The sequence below is a fragment of the Canis aureus genome, chromosome 9 (genome assembly GCF_053574225.1).
Source record: "Canis aureus isolate CA01 chromosome 9, VMU_Caureus_v.1.0, whole genome shotgun sequence".
In the NCBI taxonomy this organism is placed as follows: Eukaryota; Metazoa; Chordata; class Mammalia; order Carnivora; family Canidae; genus Canis; species Canis aureus.
This window is the reverse complement of record NC_135619.1, coordinates 44,595,673-44,610,699: the sequence shown is the minus strand read 5'-3', so window position 1 is coordinate 44,610,699 and position 15,027 is coordinate 44,595,673. Positions and strand designations below refer to the sequence as shown.

The window sequence follows — 15,027 nt, the reverse complement described above, 5'->3', positions numbered from 1 at the left end:
TTTGGTAAAAACTGAGGATACAAAGTCAATATAAAAGAAATCAACTGTATTTCTATATACTAGCAATGATCAATTAGAAACCCATGTTGGGGTTTTTTTTTTTTTTTTTTTAAGATTCTATTTATTTATTTGCTAGAGAGCAAGCACGTACGCACAAGCAGGGAGAACAGCAGACAGAGGGGAAGGGAGAAGGAGGCTCCCTGCTCTGCAGAGAACCAGATGTGGGCTTGATCCCAGGACCCTGGGATCATGACCTGAACCGAAGGCAGATGCGTAACCACCTGAGCCACCCAGGTATGCCCCCTGCAACAAATTTGCTTTTGTTTTACAATTTTATTTATGGGGGTGGGGGAAGGAGAGAGAGGGAAAGGGAGAAGCAGGTTCCCCACAAAACAGGGAGCTTGACGCAGGGCTCAATCCCAGGACCCCAGGATCATGGGGCAGGCAGACACTTAACTGACTGAACCACCCAGGTGCCCTAAAACTTACCTTTCTTTTTTTAAAAGACCATTTATAATAGGACCAAAAAACTGAAATACTTAGGTATAGACTTAAATAAAATATTAGCAGGACCCATATGCTGAAAACTAAAAAACATTCATGAAAGGAAGCAAAGATCTGAGTAAACGGGAGAAAAATACTATGCTCATAGATTGGAAAACTCAATTTTGTTAAAACGTCATTATCCTAAAGTCGATCTGTAGATTAAACACAACCCCAATCAAAAGCCCAGCCGATTTTTTTTTTTTTGTGGATATCAACAAGCTAATCCTAAAATTTATATGGAAAGGTGAAAGAACTAAAATAGCTAAAACTATTTTTTAAAAATAATAAAGTTGGGGAATTCACATTATCTGATTTCAAGACTTATTTTAAAACTACAGTAATCAAGACACTGTTACTGGCAAAGGATAAACATATCAATAAAACACAAGGGTCTAGAAATAGACCCACAAAAATGTAGTCAAATGGTTTTTGAACAGGAGACAAATGCACTTCCATGGAGAAAGGACAGTCTTTTCAACAAATGGTCTGAAACAGACCTGAACAAATAAATGAAACTCAACCTAAAATTCTCTTTATATAAAAACTAACTCAAAATGGAACACAGATTTAAATGTAAAATATAAAACTATAGTACTTATAGAAGAAAACAGAAGAGAAACCTTTGTGACCTTGTTTTATACAGTGTGCTTATATATAATGTCAAAAGATCCATAAAAAAAAAAATGATACTTTGGACTTCATCAAATATAAAACCTTGGGATGCCTGGGTGACTCAGCAGTTGAGCGCCTGCCTTCAGCATAGGGTGTAATCCTGGAGTCCCAGGATCAAATCCCACATCGGGCTTCCTGCATGGAGCCTGTTTCCTCCTCTGCCTATGTCTCTGCCTCTCTGTGTCTCTCATGAATAAATAAATAAAATAAAATAAAATAAAATAAAATAAAATAAAATAAAACCTCTGTACTTCAAAAACCACTGTCAAGAGGATGGAAAAGGCAAGCAACAGACTGGGAGAAAATCTCTGTAAATCACCTGGACTATAAAAAACTCTCAAAACTCAACACTTAGAAAATCCAATATTATTAAAATGGGCAAAAGATTTCACTTAACCAAAGAAAATACACAGATCAGTATATGAAACAATATTCAACATCATTAGTCAAAACAAAATGCAAATTTAAAAAAAGTGAGAAACTGCTACAAACCTATCAGAATGTAAAACTAAATAAACTGACCATACAAAGCTATGAGGACGTAAAGTAACTGGAATGAACATTCTTTATACATTGCTGGTAGGAATACCAGGCAGTTCAGCCAATTTGGAAAAGGTCTGCTATTTTAACAAATTACCACAAACTTAATGTTTTAAAATAACACAAATTTATTATTTTACAGTTCTGTGCTTTAAAAACTCTGACCTAGGTCTCCCTGCTCTAAAATCAGGACATTGGCAGAGCTGTGTTCTTTTCTGGAGGCTCCAAATGTTAATCCATTTCCTAGCCTTTTTGAGCTTCTAGAGACCACCACATTCCTTAGCTTATGGCTCTTCCCATGCTCAAAACAAAGAACTCTTCATCTCTCTGAAGCTGCCTCTGTTGTTAGATCTCTTTTTCTTATTCTACTGCTTCTTTCCCTTTTAAGAGCATTTGTGATACACTGGACCCACCTGGGTAAACTAGCATAATCTCCCTATTTTAAAGTCAACTGATTAGCAACCTTAATTCCACAGCAACTTTAATTTGCCTTTGCTATGTAACCTAATTTATTAACAGGTTCCAGGGATTTGGATAGCTTTGTGGGCCCTTATTCTGCCTACCACAGACCGGTTTTAAAGTAAAGTTAAACATATATTTACTATATAACCCAGAAATGAAGACTTATGTTCACACAAAAACCTGTTCCCAGAGACTTATAGCAACTTTTTCAGAGTTAATTTTTCTTTTAATTTAAAAACTAACTCAAAAGTTCTCCAACTACTGGATAAACTGGTGCATCCCACAAACGAATACTATAATCAGCACTCAATCAGAAGGAAATGCTGATACACTCACAACATGGATGCCTACTCAACTGTAATATGTTAAATGAAAAAAAACCAGACTCAAAAGGCTAAATTCCAAATGATTCTGTTTATATAATAGTCTAGAAAAGAGACTATAGGGAAAGGCAGTAGATCATTAATTGCCAAGGGCTACAGGCAAGGGGCAGGTTGATTATAGAGGTGTAACTTAAGGGAATTTTATAAGTGCTGGACCTATACCTGATTTTGGTAGTTACACAACTCCATGCATTTGTCAAAACAACTGTACAACAAAAAGCATTAATTTCATTTCCTGCAAATTAGAAATAAAGTTAAAATCCTTTTTTTTTTTTTTAAGATTTTATTTATTTTTTTTGAGAGGGAGCACACAGAGGGAGAGGGAGTAGACTCCCTGCTGAGCAGGGAGCTCAACGTGGGGCTTGATCCCAGAACCCTGGGATCATGACCTGAGCCAAAGGCAGAAACTTTAACCAACTGAGTCACCCAGGCACCCCAGTTAATATCTTTTTAAAACAAAGAAAACGAAACATCATTTACCAGGCAGGCAGAAATTTTAAAACATGACCATGCTAATCTGACAATTCCAAGCATGGGCAAGGATGATTTATATACTGTTAGCAGGGATGTAAAATGTTAAATTTTAGAGGAAAATTTGGCTGCAGTTAGTAAAGCTGAAAATGCACATCAACCTATGGCCCAACAACTCCACTTACAGGTAGGTATACATTCTGGGGAAACCCTCACACCTGTGCTGGAGGAGACATGTACAAAGATATTCACTAAACATTGTTTGAAAAACTGAAAACAACACTTTAGTAGGGGAATAAATTAATAATGGTGGTCAGTGGTTATTAAGAAAAAGAAAGAAATGCATAAGGAAAAGGATCAACCCTGCTAGCTAACATTTTATGATTTTGAGAATAATTTATTGGTTTGTTAATCTAACAACAGTATATAGTGAAAAGAGCGCTGTACTTGGAATCTGGAGACAAGTATTTTAGCATTTAGTTCCAACTCTGCCACTAACAAGCAAACTGTGGACTACTTAACTATATAAACCTCACTTCCCTTTCCTGGAAAAGAAAGAGGTTAAGCTATACAACACTAAGAACTATTTCCAATTCAAGAATTCTATGTTTCAGTAAATATAGAGAAAAAATTATATTCCAAAGAATCTATGTTGAGAAACTATTTTTTCCCAGGCACCCTGAAATCAGAAACTATCAGAGAAATAGAACATCTTCGTATACTGATACATAAAATGGATCAAATTTCTTGGTATTTTTGTGATGAACTTTTTAACCAAGGTCGTAAGTCAGAGAAAGAGCATATAAAGAGTTAAGCCCACCATACTGACTCAGGTCACTGTCATGTAAAACTCTCCGTTGTAATATTCTAAAGCAAGTTAATATAATTAATGAGTTCATTTTTACTTGCCAAGTTCAGGTCTGTCCAGCCAAAAGTCATTTAGATACATAGTAAAATTGACTTGGTTCTCTTTAGCTAAGATAAAATAATGAATTCCTTTTCCGATTTTTGCCTGTTTCATCTATGAAGAGCTGACGTTATAATTTAATAGCTTCAGCCTACTACAATAGTTTAAAGAGCCTTTTAAAACTTCATATGCCATGTCCACAGGGAACTAGTAAAAACAAAACAAAACAAAACAAACCCCCAGTAGTTCATAATCCAAAAAAGCTTACTTAACAATTTCATTACCACCAATACTTAAACTTCAAAGACACCAATAACCACATGTCATTTGTTCCTATTGCAGAATTTAATAGGTTATTAAGTTCTGGTATAATCCAAAGGCATAATTAGGAGACTGTCATTAAAGCATGAAATTGCTTTTTTAAAAATCAGAAATATTAACACCTTTTACCTTGTGGGGAAAATCAAAATTTCTCAGGTCCTGTTCTACGGGATTTCCAAATCCTCACAATCCTAAAGGAGTACGGAGACAAAGCGCACACGCTAAGCTACTTCCAAAGACCTCTTAGCTATCAGATTTTAATTTTAGCGCCAAGTGCCAAGAAAAACCTTCCGACCGAAAACCTAAATTCCGTACACATTACTGTAAGCCAACCAACTGAACAGAAGGTGAGTTATTACTCTTAGCAAGTTACATAATTTGCGTCAAAGAGTGTCTAAAGCGTCTCTCATTAAACGAAGGTCACAATAATTTACAGGCTTCAAAGTTCACCTTGCAAACTTCGGGTGAATTATCGGAGACCATTAACGAGGTGAGACTTTAAAAGTGGACACAAGGAAGCAGGAACTGTTTGTTTCAAGAACGCAATAAGCAGCCGAATACCAGGGGCTGAGTCAGGCAGAGGAAAGCTGACTGCGTTCCGCCTCCTAAAGGAAAGTGTGTTCGCTCCGCCGGTTTCCCCCGCCCGGCCGCGGTCTCGGGGGCCGCGAACCCCAGGCGGGGGGCGCAGAGGGCAAGGGAACTCCCGGCCGGGCCCCCTGCAGCGCGGGCGGGGAGGGCCGCGGCCCCCGGCAAGGTGGTCCCACGCCGAGGCAGAGCGAGCGGGCAGGGCCGGCGGCGTCCTCCTGAGGGACAAAGGTTGGGCTCACGCCCTCCGCGGCCGGCCGCGGCTCCCGCCGCCTGGGGCAGCCAGCCCTGCAGCCCCGGGTGCCGCCCGGGCCCGGGGGAGCGGCGTGTGGGGGAGGGGACGAGCCCCGCCGCCCCTCCCCCGCCGCGCTCCCCGGGACCTGTTGATTAAGATCTCCACAGAGTGCCGCGGCTGCTCCGCCTCTTACCTCTGCGCCACGGCGGCCGCCGATCCTCCCGCCCCGGCCGCTCCCACACACTGCACAAACGACAGCTCCCCGGCGGCACTTAAAACACCGGATAAAGAATCCAGAAACTCCCGATTCTCCACCTCACAAGCCTTAGACCCCGCCTCCGCCCCGCCGCCAGTCGCCGCCGTCCCCGCCGCCGCCGCCAGCGACTCCGCCTCGAGACCGCGCGAGACCAGCCCCCGCGGCCGCCGCGGGACCGCGCACGCGCCCCCGGGACGCTGGCGCAGCGGGCGCGCCTATCCCAGTTGCTCCTCGGCGCGCCCCGCCCCGCCCGCCGCTGGGCCGGGAGGCTGGCGCGGTTCGCCCAACCCCGCGCCGGCGTGGAGAGCGGGCCCGCTCATTGGCCCTCCGCAGTCCCGAGCGGCGGGGCGCGCGCCCTCGCGCGCCTCTAAGGTACCGAGGGCTTCGTGCTCGCCCGCGGGAGGGCTGTTGCGGGGACGGGAGGTTTTCCTTCAGCCGTGGTCGGCCGCGGGCTGTTGTCCGGACAGCCCCTGACCTTCCTCTCCGCGGAGGTCCGTCAGTTCCTGAAGAAAATCTGATTCCCTTGAGGCGACCCCTGTGTCCTGTGAGGCACGTCACGCAATCTAACTTTTTTTTTTTTTTTTTTTTTTTGCAATTTAACATTTGTTTAAAGAAAGAACCACGACGTAAACACCTGGATGTGTGACGTCTCCACAGAATTCTCCGCTACCGCAAAAGACCCGAAAGCTAGCAGTTAGGACCGAGTTCTGAAAACCAGAAAGGAAGGATGCCGAGGGCCACAGCTGTTGGCACAAAACTCCAGTGAATGCACTTAGTTAGCGGGGCCAACCCATATGCAGTGCAAGGAAATCCAGATAATCCTAGACACTGTTATCCACATCCAAAAAGAAAAAAAAAATGTGTGTATGTGACATTTTCTCGTAAATGTGTAAAATAAGTAACAATTCCAGAAGCTTCCTCTAGTTCCACCACAGAGGTTTTCTTCCTTCAGCACAGTTTCTCAAGTCAGGGCTGTTGACATCTGGGCCGGTTAATAAGTTGTGGCGACTGTTCTCTGCCTTGTAGGACGTTTAGCAGCATCCCTGGTCTCTGCTTGCCGAGTGCCAGTGGCACCACTACTTTCATTGGTGACCATCAATATGTCTCTAGATGATGGCAAAGGTTCCCCGGGTGGCAAAATCACCTCCAGTTAAGAACTACTACCTGTTCAAAGAAACAGCCTCTATAGAGAGACAGTCACTCTTTACCCATATCTCCCAACTGCCTGGCCTGGCCCCAAGCAGTTTTGCAAAAACACCTTCACCCAAATGAACCCTCTAGCTACCTAGACTTGCTTCTCCAGCTACTTGGACTCTTGTCACAGGACTCCACCCTAATAAAATGATGATAACTATTTATATGAGATACCAGCTGCTGATCTCAAAATATGTGGAAGTGCCTTTGTAAAGTGCTATAAAATATCATTTTTAATTCCTAAAGGTATTTTCATTTTAAAACAGGTTAGACCCAATGACAGATTAAAATTTTACTCTCTGCTAAATAGAGACATTCCCAGAATCCCCAAATCATTCAAATTATTGGCCTTGTGTGAAAAAAAAAAAAAAAGGATAGCTGGAAGAGTGGAAGGTATGGAAACTGGAGGCAAGGTGATAAGAGTTATAGTTTTGATGATTACTAGTTCTGTGATTGATGACAACTACTTGGATGCGTGACAGGTTTCCTGGGCCTAAATTTTCTCATCTGCAATATAATGAGTTAACTACTGTTTTGTTTTGTTTTTCTTGTTTATTTTCTAATTTTAAGACTCTGGTAGCCTCTGCATATGGAATCTAACATGAGTAGCTTAGAGGGCTAAGAAAATGTAATATTCATCCTCAAGTAGAATGAAATGGTAATCTGTGGTTTAAAACTTCTGAAGTGGGCAGCCCGGGTGGCTCAGTGGTTTAGCACTGCCTTCAGCCCAGGGCATGATCCTGGAGACCCAGGATCGAGTCCCATGTTGGGCTCCCTGCATGGAGCCTGCTTCTCCCTCTGCCTGTGTCTCTTCCTCTATTTCTCTCTGTGTGTCTCTTGTGAATAAATAAGTAAGTATTTTTTTAAAATCAGAAATAAAACCTCTGAAGAATTATTCAATCTTGGCACAAGGCAGTTCACCACTGAGTCACTTTGGCAAATTTGTAACAGTATTTTGGGTGAGTAGTAAAAGCCAAACTGTAAGTCAAGTGTACAGTGGAGAGTAACCATAGTAAACACCCTTCTGCCTAACCCATCATCTGCCAACGGCATCTATTATATGTTTATATAATGTTATACTATTTTATCTCATTCAAGGCTTGGGGAAATAGATTAACATTTCATTTCAGCCGTTTGCAACAGGTCTGACTGAAATCTCAGTTTTCAAGATTCTACCACTCACTATTATATGTGAAATCCTTAACGGAAGCCATTGATTGTATCCCTTTGGTTTTATCACTTCTATGTACTAGTGAAGGCCGAGTTTCCATAACTGAATAAGCAGCCTAATCTCCTACAATTGTGTGAACCAGATGATCAGAAATAATGTAAATTAGAAAAGCCTGGCTGGCTCAGTCAGAAGACCATGTGACTCTTGATCTCAGGATTCTGAGCCCCAAATGGAGTATAGAGATTACTTAAAAATAAAATTAAAAAATCTAAAAAAAGAAAAGAAAGAACGTAAATTAAAAGAATACTCACTGATTCATATATAAGAGAAATTATGAAATACGCCATTAGGTACATTATTAACTACATATCTAAAAAAGTGTTAAATATATTTTTAAAAAGCAAACAAACCATGACCTTTTTGAATTTCATTTGGTTTAGTTATTATTTTGATATGTTATAGTATTTCTTAGCCTTTCCTAAATCTAGCTTTAAAAATTATGTCTTTAGATTAAGGACGTTATGCAGCTGTTACTGTGTAGAATGGAAGGTCCCACTGTCTAAGGTTAGCAGCAGTATCATTTAGTACAGGTCAGTATCATTCAACTCAAATAACTTTAATATTCACCCATTAATTAAAAAATATATATTGAGTACTTCTTATGTGCTAAGCACTGTGTTGTAAGGAATTAAAACATGTGACAGTTCCCATCTTGGAGGAATTTAGAGTAAGCCGGAGAAAGGGACAAGTCCATGTAGGTAAAATACCAGGAAAAGTATGGTAAATGAAAATAAGGTGACTGGTGGGCTCAAAGGCAAAGTCTTATACTAGAAGAAGCTTTTCCCTTTAATGATGGGGGACAGAGAAAGGGACAGAATAAATTATTATGAAAATACCCACAATAATAGGAAAACCAAGATCTTGTACATGGCTTTAAAAAGATGGGCATAAAACTTTTCCTCAATTTGAATAACTGAGTGAAGTACGCAAGGAAAAGCATGGGTTTATTATGGGAACAACAAGTAGTCAACAATAACTTCAGGGTAGGATAGTCAACATTTAGGATGTTAAGCATTTATCACACTTTCTTTGGTACATTTTCTGGTCAGTCCTGTGCTAGGCTGGGGGTGAGTAGACAAATAAAACATGGTCCTGGAGAAATTTTATTTTAAAGAGAGGAGATAGGAAAATTTGGAGATTAGAAATTTTTAATGAAGGAAAGACCAAGACTAGATGCCAACAGAAAGGATATCAAGTTTGTTCTCCTTGAAAATGGCTATAAAATTACCCGTAGCTTTTCCTCACCAAGCTCCCAATCAAATGTTTTGTTTGTACAACAAATCTCAGCTGCTGCTTTAATTCACACCAATATGTGAATACCTGTGACTGGGTGTAGGGTGGTATCTCTGATGAACTCCAGAGCTGAAACTTAAATGCCTCTTTTATCCTCTCTTGGACTGATTCTGAGTTTTAACTCCACTACTGCTTCAGAACAGCCTTTGTCAAGGTCACTGATTAGAGCCACTTTATTAAATGCAAAGGTCATTTAATAGAGTTCTCATCTTCCTTATCTCTGGCAGCATTTGATGGCATTGTGCATTTTCTCCATTTTGTCCTCTAGGCTCTGGAAACATTACTCTAGCTTCTCTTCCTACCCATTAGAACCTCCTTCTCATCTCCTTGCTGATTCTTTATCTCCCTGAATGCTAAAAGTTGGAGTGTCCCAGGATTCTAACAGTCAATATTTTACTCCACCTGGCTTTGAATCCCAGCTCTACCATTTGCTGGCCATTTATCAGAAGGAAATCACTTAATTTCTCTGAGATTCAGTTTCCTCGTTTATAAATTGAGGATAATAAAAGTTGCTACATCCCATGGTGGTTGTGAAGACTAAATGAATTATATGTATAAAGTGTTTAAAACAGTGCACTGAACTGTATGCATTAACAACTTATTGCATATTCTTATCATGTCCTTATTCTTATCATGTTCTTTATCATTCGCTCCCTACATGACTTCATCTGATCTCATGGCTTTAAATTCCATCTATACACGTCAACTTTAAACTGATCTCTAGCCTGAACTTCTGCCTCAAACTCCAGAATCGTATATTTAACTGCTGACCCAACATCTCCATTAGGATTTCTAATGAGCATTACAAATTTAACATGTCAGAACTTTGTATTTGTGTCCAGTTTTCTTCATTTCAGTATATGGTAATGCTACCTATTTCAGTTGTTCAGGCTTTCTTTCACACACAACACATCCAATCCATCAGGAAATCCTTTTATTTCCTACCTTTTAAACATATCTAGAATCTAACCATTTCTCACCACTTCCACTGCTATCATCTTCCTCAAAGACATTATCATCTTTTGCCTTGATTACTGCAATAGACTCTTCCCACCCATATTTTCTTTTAATACTGGAGCCTAGTGATCCTATTAAAATAAAAGTGAAATCAAATCACTGTTCTGCTTAATAGCGTATAGTCCAATGTGATCTCCCTCATCTCTACTCTTACTACCCTTTCCCTTTCTCATTTCATACCAGCTATACTGGCACTTTTGCTGCTCTTTACATGTTCTGCAGCTTCTGCCTCGAAGCCTCTGCATTCACTATTTCTTATACCTGAAATATCCAATATCCACATGCCTACTCTCCCTCACTTCCTTTGGGTCTAATTTCAAATGTTACCTTATCAGTGAGCCCCATTTTAGATAAAAGAGTAACATCTTCATGCCCTACTTCCCAGCACTCCGTATTCCCTTTCCCCAACTTTATTTTTCATTGTTTTTATTCACCATCTGACATATTGTATATTTATTATCTATCTCCCCAAAGTAGAATGTAAGCTCCATGAGGCAAGGACTTTGTCTATTTTACTCATCACTACTTATTTTTATGATTTCCCAGCATCTGTAACAGTACCTGACATACAGATGGTACTCAATAAATATTTGTTGAATGAATGACTTAATGAAAGAAATAGACATGACTAAGTGGAATAGGGATGATGAAAAAGTCACAGAAAAACTTCAGCTTTGTCAAATGTTTGGCCTATGACTAGCCTATCTTAGGAATAACTTCTGCCGGGTGGTTCAGTGGTTTAGTGCCACCTTTGGCCCAGGGTGTGATCCTGGAGACCTGGGATCAAGTCCCGTGTCGGGCTCCGTGCGTGGAGCCTGCTTCTCCCTCTGCTTCTCTCTCTCTCTCTCCCTGTCTCTCATGAATAAATAAGTAAAATTAAAAATATATATATAAAGAAAAAAAGGAATAACTTCTGCCAAAAATTGATTGTTTTTGTTCTTAAATGGTGATCTGTATGGTGAAGGAGGAAGAAAGCATAGCAAATGCAAAGAGAAAAAGGAAAAGAAAACTATTTGCTTTTTACCACCTTCTTCCTATGCTTCATGGTTCATTGCAGCTACTATAATAATCCCTCATTTAATTAATACAGCTGAGAATTAGAAAACAGAAAGCTTCTTCAAAAGTCAAAATCAGGGAAGCCCCAGTGGCACAGCGGTTTAGCTCTGCCTGCAGTCCAGGGTGTGATCCTGGAGACCTGGGATCAAGTCCCACGTCAGGCTCCCTGCTTGGAGCCTGCTTCTCCCTCTGCCTGTGTCTTTGCCTCTCTCTCTCTCTCTCTTTGTGTCTCTCATAAATAAATAAAATCTTAAAAAAAAAAAAATCAAAATCAGTTGCACTTAAATTTTATTTCTGAACTTCCATGAATCTCTGACAAGCTTAGGTATTTTGTTTCTAACATCTAACAGATTACAAGGGCCTATTATATGTGTGACCCTTTAATGGATGTGTCAATTCAAAGCATATATATTCCTGCCATGAGACAGGGTCAGGGAAGTCAATCAGGAACAGAGTTTCCGATGGAAATTACAGATCAGATAAAGGAGGCAATTCTAATGAGGAATTTGCAAAAAGCTCAGTAGAAACAGATATCTGGGACTTACACACTTTTTTCTTGTGGAAAAGTCCTAATCTTTAAAAGGTAAAATCAGGGATCCCTGGGTGGCTCAGCAGTTGAGCATCTACCTTCGACTCAGGGTATGATCCTGCCGGATCAAGTCCCATACTGGGCTCTCTGCATGGAGCCTGCTTTCCCTCCCCTTCCTGTGTCTCTGCCTCTCTCAGTGTGTCTCTCATGAATAAATAAATAAAATCTTTTTAAACAATAAATAAATAAATAAATAAATAGTAAAATCAATTTATAAAGACAAATCAGATCAGTGGTTGTATGGGGGTGAGGGTGGGCTGGAGGGAATTAATTGCAAAGTAGTACAAGGAAAGTGAGTTGTGTAAATGAAATCATGTAGGATGTATTTACATCCTGTGTAGGGCTTGAACTCATGACCCAGAGATCAAGAGTCACATGCTCTACTGACTGAGCCACCCAGGCAACCCTGTATGGTTTCTTTTTATATCAGACTTCTTTCATTCAACATTATTTTCTTTTTTTTTTTTCAACATTATTTTCTAAGATTCACTCATGTTGCTGCACTATTTGTTTTTTGTTGTTAAGTAGTATGAATATACTGTATATATACGAATATACCACATTTTGTTGAAATATTCACCTTTTGGTGGGCATTGAGGACATTTCCAGATTTTGGCTATTATGAACAAAACTCCTATGACCATTTGTGTACAAGTCTTGTTTTGAACATATGTCTTATGAACATGTTTTAATTTTTCTTGAGTAAATACCTAGAGTAGAATTGTTTGGTCAAATGATACGATGTCTTAACTTTATAGAAACTTCCTGTTTACCAAAATAGTTGTACAGGGACCATGATGTATAAAAAATCTAGTTGTTCCACATAATTACCTACAGTTGCTGTGGTCTGGTACTGCCTTTCAAAAGACTCTATTACGAGGTAATAATAGTCTTAGTTGTGACTTTCTTCATTACAGAATCTATTAGTTCCAGATAATCTCTCTCAAGGAAATATTTTCCGTTCTGGGACAGCCATCTCCAAATTAGAAACTGTTGGTTTCTAATACAATCTAATATAATCATAACTTGAAAATGGCCCTAATGGTGATCCCATCGTGGTTGCACGGAAAATTTCTATTTCCCTCTTGACTGTGGAAATGAGAAAGAAATAAATCCTTTTCATCTTTGGAGCAAAGAAAGGAGGAGGAGGAATTCCCTGGGACTGTGGGCCAATGAGAATGGGTAGACGATTTTCCTGTCTAATAGAAATATAATGTGAGTTACATATGTAATTTTGTGAGATATTATTTTGTGCTAATTAAGAAAGTAAAAGGAAACAGATGAAATTAATCTGTACATTTTAACCTGATACATCCCAAATATTGTAATTTAGACATGGAATTCATATAATTATTGAGATATTTTGTTATTTTTTTCATACCAACTTTTCAAAATCTGGTGTGTATTTTATGCTGAAAGTATATCTCAATTAGATGCTAAATTTTCAACATTGAAGTGAAAAAATATAGCCTTACCAAAACAATACATTTATGTTTAATGCAAAAAAAAGCCTACAGTTTTTACATTTAAATATTTAAAGTAATTAAGATTAAAATAAATTTAAAATTCAGTTTCTCAGTTGCACTAGCCACATTTCACGTGCTCAGTGGCTACATGTACCCAGTTGCTACTGTATTGGACTATATAGTTCTAGAGCTTTGTGGGACAGGAAGGAGAAGATGGAGATGAGACGCATTCCTTGTTGCAACTAAGGTCACAGCAGAAATACTAGTACCATTTGCTATTTGTGTGAAATTTAAGATATATATATATCTTATTTCCAAGCTGCATGATTTTGACAAGTAATTTAACCTCTGTAAGCTCCACTTTCACCATCTGTCTGTCAAACAGGAAAGTAATAATACCCCTCAGATTGTTGTGAAGATTGAGAAAGCATGCAAAGCACACTGTAGAATGACTGGCAGCTTTTTGAAACGGAGTAAGTGGTGACTTTTAAAAATACAAATTATTCTTTGAATGGGGACCGGCTATAGTTCTTTTTCTATATTTAAAAGTATAGAAGTTTTTAAAAACTCGTTTGGAAACAGCATTCATTGATTCAGCAAATACTATTCTCTGGCCAGGTGCTCAACATTTAAAACACAAAGACAGAAAGAACATGGTCCCTGCTTTCAAGGACCTCACAGTGCTTAATGTTAGAAAAAACACAGTATTGGGCTAATGTCCAAGTGAAAAGTGAAACCAAAGAGAATAACAAATTTATACAACAACCCCAAAGAAAAGAAGCTCTACAGATAAAAATTGAATGTATGAATTGTGAACCTTAATAGCTCTATTTTGCTACCTTCCTTTAAAACTGATACCCACAATTATAATAATCAAAGTTTAAGAAGTTAAATTGGCATGAATTTAAATGCTCAGATATTGATTAGTAGTAACCTTTATTACTGCCACATGGAAGACGCTGCTTTGTTTTTCCCTTGTGTTGGTTGTTATTTCTTGAGCCATGCTTGTGTTTTAGTTTAGTAGTTTGTATTTATCTGACAAAAAAAAAAAAAAAAAAGATGGAAAAGTCAGTTCAATTCAAAGATCTAAAATACAGAATATTTTAAAAGTTATTACTGTCAAGTAGAAAACATTAAAAAAAACTAAATATGAGTAAAATAAGTGAGCAAAGTAAGTAAAATTGAATTTTAATATAGCTTCTCTTCTTAATCTAACAATAAAGATCCTCTGGACAGATATGGTCTCATTTTTTTTTAAATCTAGAGGTTGAAGTGATATTAAAGGGACCTCTTTAATTTAAAAAAATTTTTGTTTTTAAAAGCTATTTCTGAAAAAAAAAATAAATAAATAAAAGCTATTTCTGGGGTTCCTGGGTGGCTCAGTCAGTTGGGCATCTGCCGGGTTCTGGTCATAGTCCTGTAGTCTATGGGTTCTGGGATCTGGCCCTGCATCAGGCTCTGCACTCAGCAGGGAGCCTGATTTTCCCTCTCCCTCTGCTCCTCCCCCTGCTCATGCTCTCTCTCTCTCTCTCTCTCAAATTAATAAATAAAATCTTAAAAAATAATAAATTTAAATAAATAAATAAATAAATAAATAAATAAATAAATAAAAATAATTCTACCCATATAAGAATCTAATAAATCAAGATGCCAAGATTAAAATTATGGGCTTTTTTGTCTTTAAACTTATAGATGTGTCACTCAATTATTTTCAAGTCTTTGATCTCTCCTAAACTGTGTCCTAAAATAAGCCATATGTATATATTTACATACACATAATATATGCTCATTGTAAATAAAGGG

The 15,027-nt window shown here is 38.8% G+C and overlaps 1 protein-coding gene across 7 annotated transcripts in view; it reads right to left on the bottom strand.

Moving 5' to 3' along the window:
* The window catches only part of PALS1 (protein associated with LIN7 1, MAGUK p55 family member), a 75,295-nt gene extending 69,795 nt beyond the window's left edge, over positions 1–5,500 (bottom strand). For 3 of the 7 annotated variants that reach the window (XM_077909686.1, XM_077909685.1, XM_077909688.1), the window contains exon 1: positions 5,316–5,500. The gene's annotated coding sequence lies outside the window, so the exon portion shown is untranslated. Of the gene's footprint in view, positions 1–4,752; positions 4,913–5,315 lie in introns of those variants that run through there. The other 4 variants (XM_077909690.1, XM_077909692.1, XM_077909687.1 and 1 more) reach the window with 3 other exon arrangements.
* Between the last annotated feature and the right edge of the window lie 9,527 nt (positions 5,501–15,027).